A 7,830-nucleotide genomic window follows, 5' to 3' on the forward strand; every position below is an offset into this window, starting at 1 on the left:
TTTATAAATAATTGCCCAACAATTAGTATGGAAAACGTTAGTCAACATTTGATTTAATGTTAGGTTGTATGTGCTGACAAAGTCATTGTATCGACCGAAAAACTTGCGAAAAGATGACTTTAAACAAGACTGTTGATATCCTTGTTTCGTCAACTTGTTTGTCAATAGCTTGCCTCGTTTTAGAAATTGTTCATACGTAGAGCATGCTCTTGCGTATCGAATCAACTGAGAGACATAAATCCCATATACAGGTGATAAGGGTATATTACTGCATAAGTAAATGAGGGAAGTTGATAATATAATTCAGTTTGAACATTGCTTCAATAAAGATAACTTTGTCATGAAATATATGGAGATAACGAACAGTATTCAAGCTCAAAAGTTCATTTAACAATACAAAATAGGAGCAGAGCAAAGATGGACCTCCAAAACATCAGAGGTTTGATCAGGTGCGATGGAGGAGTGAGCATCCCCTGCCGACCGGTCACACCCGCCGTGTGCTCCTTGTCATGATCGGGAAATAACGGAAAAATCCGTCGACAATTCAGTGTGTAAATGATGGCCTAACAATTAGTATGAAAAACGTCAGTCAGCATTTGACTCAAAGATAAATTGTATTTGCTGACAAGGTCATTGTATCGACCATAGAACTTACGAAATGATGACTTTAAACGAGACTGCTGATATTCTTGTTTCATCAACTTGTTTGTCAGTAATTTACCTCGTATTAGAAATTGTACATACGTAGAGCATGCTCTTGTGTATCGAATCAACTAAGAGATATAAACCCCGTATGCAGGTGATGAAGGTATATTGCTGCGTAAGTAAGGGAAGTTGACGATTGAAAAGTTAAAGTCATCAAGTTTATCATAAAGCTTGGTTGTTAGATTACCATTAACGTCTTTTTCAAGTGAACTATCCAAATATGAAACAGATGTGTCAGACTCTGTGGTATCTTTTATCTCGGGATATATCGTATCGACATAAGAATGGAAATAACCATTGTAGATTGACAATACGTCGTCGATATTTAGCCCGATATATCTAAATGTCGAGTTGAAGGAATGCCTATTGTCTATCGTTTGCAATATTTAAAAAGGTTGGTCAGGAGACAAAAGACATGTACCTGTGGTTGAATTTAATCAGATAACCATTGGAACGTTGGACAATAAAAAGAATTTCCCTGATCTACCATACTTATAATGCTCTTGGGGATGCATTTTAAATGCACCCATGACTCGCACCCAATTCTGTCGCACTGCATCAACAAGAGGCCCATGGGCCACAACGCTCACCTGAGGCAATATGTCCCTGCTGTTCTTTGTCAGCATATTTCTTCTCCTATATTTCTATATATTCATATATAAAGCTTTGATCGCCTGTTCTAGGCATACCCTACCCCAAGGTGCCATGTTTTGAATGAAATTGAATATAAACCTTCTGAGGATGCTTCTATCTTCATATAACTAATCATGATTTTGCTGTTCTTTAAAACAGAATTTTAAATATCTCTAACACCCTACCGGGGGGGGGGGGGGGTTATGATTTGAACAAACTTGAATGTACACTACCTGAGGATGCTTCCATATCAATATGACTGATCATGGCTTTGTTGTTCTTGAGATTGAAGAAGATTTTTAAAGATATTTCCTGTATATGTTCTTTTGTAAAACTTTGATCCCCCATTATGGCCCCACCCTACTACTGGAGGATGCCTTGAACAAGCTTGAATCTACAATATTTGGGGATGATTCCATATCAATAAGAGTAATTGTGACTGTTGTTCTTGAGAAGAAGATTTTTAAAGAATTTCCCTATATATTCCTATGTAAAAATTTGATCCCCCCATTGTAGCCCCATCCTACCCCCGGGGGTCATGATTTGAACAAACTTGAATCTACACAACCTGAGGATGATTCCATATCAATATGACTAATTGTGACTCTGTTGTTCTTGAGAAGATTTTTTTTCTATATATTCCTATATAAAACTTTGATCCCTCATTGTGGCCCTAACCTTCCCACAGAGGTCATGATTTGAACAAATTTGAATCTACACTACCTGAGGATGATTCCATATCAATATGACTAATTGTGGCTTTGTTGTTCTTGAGAAGAAGATTTTTAAAGATTTTCCCTATATATTCCTATGTAAAACTTTGCTCCCCCATTGTGGCCCTAACCTACCCCTGGAGGTCATGATCTGAACAAACTTGAATCTACACTACCTGAGGATGATTCCATATCAATATGACTAATTGTGGCTTTGTTGTTCTTGAGAAGAAGATTTTTAAAGATTTTCCTTATATATTCCTATGTAAAACTTTGATTCCCCATTGTGGCCCCACCCTACCCCCGGGGGTCATGATTTGAACAAACTTGAATCTACACTATGTAATGAAGGTTTTACTTAAGTATAAACTTTTCTGGCTCAATGGTTCTTGAGAAGAAGATTTTTAAAAGATGACACCAAATTTTCACCAATTCTTAATTATCTCCCCTTGGAAGAGGGCGTGGCCCTTCATTTAAACAAACTTGAACCCCTTCACCCAAGGATGCTTTGTGGCAAGTTTGGTTGAAATTGGCCCAGTGGTTCTGGAGAAGAAGTCGAAAATGTGAAAGTTTACAGACAGACAGACGGACTACAAACAAAATGTGATCAGAAAAGCTCACTTGAGCTTTCAGCTCAGGTGAGCTAATAATACATGATCACCTTTAACATTACCATCATCCTCCTGCATACACACTGCACAGAATACAGTTACTTTTGTTGACCTTTTCCTTTGGTTTTTTATTTTCCTTGTTTTGTTCTGTTTCTTTTTCCTCATCTCTCTTTTCTTTTTTCTCCTCTCTCTATTAATTTCCTTTTTTTCTTCTCCATTTCCCTCCTCTCTCTTTCCTCGCTAGCAATCTTTTTTTCTTTGATTATTTCATCTGACGTCAAAAGTCTATGTGATGTTATTTTTCTTTTCTTTAAACTGACACTACTGCTGTCTTTGTGTGGCTACTTTGGAGAAAAGATGTCTTTTATTTTCCCTGATAATGGAATATCAACTTTAAACTGATGCAAAATAAAGAATGTCGTCAGTGGTATCTAGGCTAAACTACCCATCTGTCAAACTAGGATCAGCCGTCTGCAAAGCTACTTCTGCCAGTAGTGTTCCAGAAGAATTGTCAAATGAGTTTGTCAAATCATGAGTTTAAAATGTCGGAAGGTGTGACAAATGTGGATGAGGGGACCACTGAGGTACTTGCAGAGGAAACAGAGGTAGATGGAATCATGGAAGAGGATGTGTCAGTAGAGGAAAATGCTGCAGAAGAAGACGAACCATTGTTGGGTGCAGCTGTACTGAAAACATGTAGAAGAGGATGTGTCAGAAAAGTTGGAGGCACTAGCAGATGAGGTAGCACTCTGACTTTGAGGCAATGGCTTGTAAAAAGGATGCTAGTATGGAAAGACTGATCTGGACTAGCACTGAGATTCACTGGAAATATCCCACACGCCTTGAACGCAGCCTTCATGTTGTTTGGGGTCACAAAGAATTCCCAAGCAGAAGAAAATAAAGCTGGTCAGGTTGCTTTGTTGATCAGATTGGAAGGATTCTTGCAAAGAAACTCGGAGCAGGCTTTGTTATAGGACTGTGACAGAGGGCCAAAAACAGTCCTATCAAGAGGTTGTAGCCAGGCAGTGGTGTGAGGAGGAAGTGCAAGAATGTTGATCCCATTTGCTCTGGTCGTCTGAAGAAGGCCCGGGACCTCATGACTTCTGTGTGAATCAAGTATCAACAGCTGTGGACGATGAGGATCACACTGTTTAAGAAAATCCTCCTCGAACCACTGCTCCCCAAGAAAGTCGGTCATCCAGGCCTTCTTCTGGAAGTCTATACAGTGTCAGGAGGACCATCTGCTTTCGAGAAGGATTCAAGACTCCGTCTACTTTTCCCCTTCACTACAACCATGGGAGGATCCGTGCTCCAACAGCATGAATACAGGCGAGAACAGAAATGCTCTCCCGTGAATTGGAAATACGACTAAGAAGCGATCGAGATCCTTTCTGGCAACTACAGACACAGGGGAATGTTCAGACTGGAATCCTTTTTCATCACAATTCCAGATGCATTCAGGTTTATCACGAAGATAGAGATCCGTTAGTGTCTGGTCAAGGGCACTAAAATACTTCGAGACCACCTCCCGATTCATCAGATTGGACCTTATATGGTAGAGAGCTTTTCTGGCTTACGATCGAATTACTAACTCTGGAAATCTGGACTTCAGTCCCCTCCATCACATATTCCCCGGAATGCCATTTTTAAATGGAGTAGGTAGTTTAAGCCTGTTGACTAACTGGCCTGTTTTTGCTTTAAGCATCCCCCGACCAATACCAAAACCCATGTCAGCTCCCTCTATTGCCGATTTTACTACCTTTTCTTCAATTTCGATGGTAATAGCGGGTGGCTTTCCTGGCCTAACACCAGATTGTACTTTTCCTACATGTATAACGTGGCTATGTATCGTTGTTCGGGGAATGGAAAACTGCCGGGAAGCCTTTCTAAGGGACAACCCAGCCTTCACAGCAGAGACAGTTTCCTCAAGATCTTTCTGATTATAATTTTGGTACACATTCTTTCTAGTTTTTTGACATTATCTAAAACCACAATAAAATTATTTTTCTTTTTTTCCTTTATTAAAATAAAATATGAATTCTATTTGTGTTGATTTCCCCATTTTTTATAAGCAGTGTTATTAACCCCCTCCCCCGCCCATTTTTTCTTTGCAAATCTGTATTAATAATTTTATATTCATTCTTAACTATACAAATTAAGTTAAAAAATTGATGCTATCATATTTTTGTTATCATAAACGAAACTATCATTCATTGAATTTTGTTAAAACTTAGTGCAGGACCTATAATCATTAATTCTTGCAATCTACAAAGTGGTGTTGTAAATTTGTCACCGTATTTTCCGATGATTTTTTTCAATTAAATATTATATTTTTCTATGAAACCTTAAATAAAATGTACATTAGCTAAATTTCTTAACAGTATATATAATTATGTTATTAAATATAGTCGGAAAACACTTACCTCAATGATACTAGAGTTCGGCGGTAAAACAGAAAGTTGATGCAAGCGTCATTCACAACACGGGAGGTGAAGGTCATATATTTTAGACAACCAATCCGAGTCTAGCTAGGCATGCACAAAGAATTCGTGTTTTCCATTTAGTAAATATATCGAGTTTAAAAATTTATATATAAATTTAAGATTAAATTTAGAACAAATAACAGAAAAGTAAGTTATATAACTTTTTTATTGACTGTCCGAAGTATTACACCCGTCCGAAATATCAACACTTACCCCTATTTACATGTACATGGACATGTATTTTTTTTTTTGTTAGCTATTATAATGAAAATTAGAGGCTTATAGTCTCCACGATAGAAGACAATTGGCAAAATATCACAATAAATTGATAATTCGCCTCTCCGTATAAATTATGTGATGTAGATCAGTCCCGAACATAATCTAGATTGTTATATGTTTTATTAATGACAACCTTTTTGAAGAGTTACATAAAAAAAAAACGTTACAAAGCCTTGTACACATTAAATGTATTTTGGTCACATCATATCTGAGATGGTTAAAAAAGGTAATATATAGCATTTTATATATAAATAGCGATTAAATAAAGGTTCGGTGGAATATTTATAAATACAAATATTTATTGGCACAAACACAATTACAATAATAGGCAAAGGCCCATTGAACATTATTGGATAATGTTTACATAATTTATGTAGTATTAAGTAATTGACTTCTATGTTCAAAACAGTCTCTAATAAATTTCACAGTAACTTTTAAGATTTTATGTATATCACTGTTTACATATAATTGTAACATGTATCTTTCATTGTCAAGATTAATATTTTTCTTTGTTATATTATAAATATTTCTAAGGTATGTGTTTCTTTGCTAAGAATAAGACTTACAGTGAAAAAGAAAATGAATTTCATCATCAGTCACACCAGAATTGCAAGCATTACAACATCTTTCCTTTCTTGATGTGGAAATATATCTACCACTTTCTATTGCAAGTTTATGTGCACTTAATCTAATTCTACTAAGAGAGGATCTCTTAGATCTTTTTCTGAGTAAATCAACAAATGGCCTTATTTTTTCTTGTTTATAATTTTTTTTTACAGGTTTTTCTGAACCAAAGATTTTTGATGATTGCTCTTGAGTGCACTGGTCAATGATTCTTTGTTTTATGTTGGGTAAAAGGTGTTGAATGGAACTTTTATATTTTGTAATGTTTGAAAATCCCAGATTATCCAGAGTAGAAAATAATTTCTTAGTCCAAGAATTGCAGTTATTTGTGGATTGGTAAAGTTTTAAAGCCAAAGAATCAGAAGTTTTCAGGTGAATCTAATATTTAATACTCGAGAATGAAATTTTAGACCAAAGTGGTAGTCTCTTAAGTTCTGCTAGATTTGCAGCATTGGATGTTTTGCAGTGCACTCCAAGGATATCTTTAATAAATTTTAAGTGAAATTTTTCTATATTTGAAATACCTTTGAATGAGAGATCCACTCCCCATATTTCACTACATTAAAGAAGAACTGGAAGTACAATAGCATCAAAAAGCATACACTAGCATCAAAAACATTAAACACACACATATACACAATAAACTGGGGGGGGGGGGATTATTATATATTTTTTGTTTGGATGTTGTTTAACGTCCCTCTCGAGAATTTTTCACTCATATGGAGACGGCACCACTTGCCGGTGGAGAGCTGCAAATTTTGTCCTATACTCGACACTTACGGCCATTGAGCAGTGAGGGATCATTTTAGTGCCAGCACCTACTGCGACACGGGACCTCGGTTTATACGGTCTCATCCGAAGAACCGGTCTCCACGTCCCACACTGAGAATCGAACCCGCGACGTAAGGATCAACTCCTTACTTCGCGACTCTAGAGCAGACGCTCTAACCACTGCGCCACGCGGGCGACGGAATTATTTATAAATTACAAGTACTACTTGAGTGATGATATCGGATGGGAGGGGGTCAGGTCCAATTGCTCCTCTTATATTATTATTACTATAGATCGACAGACCTATGTGCAATAATTATAGAAAAATAATATAGAAGTAACGAATGACAGTGGATAACAATATATTTTCTTCCGATTGTCAAGAACCACATAATTTGTATCTGCTCTATCTGAATTGATATCCAAAAGAGTATTGCTGTTCTGAACGCACCTGCAAAACTTAAATCCTGACTTGTTTAGTAGGTCCCATGTCGCAGTAGATGTTGGCACGAAAAAGATCCCTCACTGCTCAATGGCCCTGAGTGGCGAGTATAGGTATAAAGTTGCAGCCGTCCACCGAACATATGATATGAGTAAAAAAAAGAGGGACGTTAAACAACAAACAAAGAAATAAAAAACTAACACAAGCATTAATCTTTGCTAATAAATGATTAGTATTTATCCACTGTGTAGTATAGTACGATATATGTGCATAAGATAAATATTCTGGCATGGCCTAAGCATCGGGATTCATTGTGAGATAGATTCCACAGTGCTGGATTTTGTAGAAAATGTCGTTCTCACTGGTATTTGAAATCAATACTTCCAGAGAATTAATCTGAACAATCTAGTAAGTATTCAAAGACGGATCTAGCACTGGCTTGCCCCCCCCCTCCCCCCCCGTTTGAGATTATTTTTTGCTTAATTGTGTACGTTTGCTTGTTTAACTTTGTTTGTACTCTCAATTTATCCTCTTACCTACTTACCTCCTGTATGAAAATGGTGAAGTTT

The 7,830-nt window shown here is 36.8% G+C and overlaps 1 pseudogene; it reads right to left on the reverse strand.

Moving 5' to 3' along the window:
• Positions 1–5,793: 5,793 nt before the first annotated feature.
• On the reverse strand, positions 5,794–6,648 carry LOC133191648 (uncharacterized; annotated as a pseudogene).
• Positions 6,649–7,830: the final 1,182 nt, after the last annotated feature.

The sequence above is a fragment of the Saccostrea echinata genome, unplaced genomic scaffold (assembly GCF_033153115.1).
Source record: "Saccostrea echinata isolate AGI-Se365-2 ecotype Australia unplaced genomic scaffold, CSIRO_AGI_Sech_v1 ptg000023l, whole genome shotgun sequence".
NCBI classification, from domain to species: domain Eukaryota; kingdom Metazoa; phylum Mollusca; class Bivalvia; order Ostreida; family Ostreidae; genus Saccostrea; species Saccostrea echinata.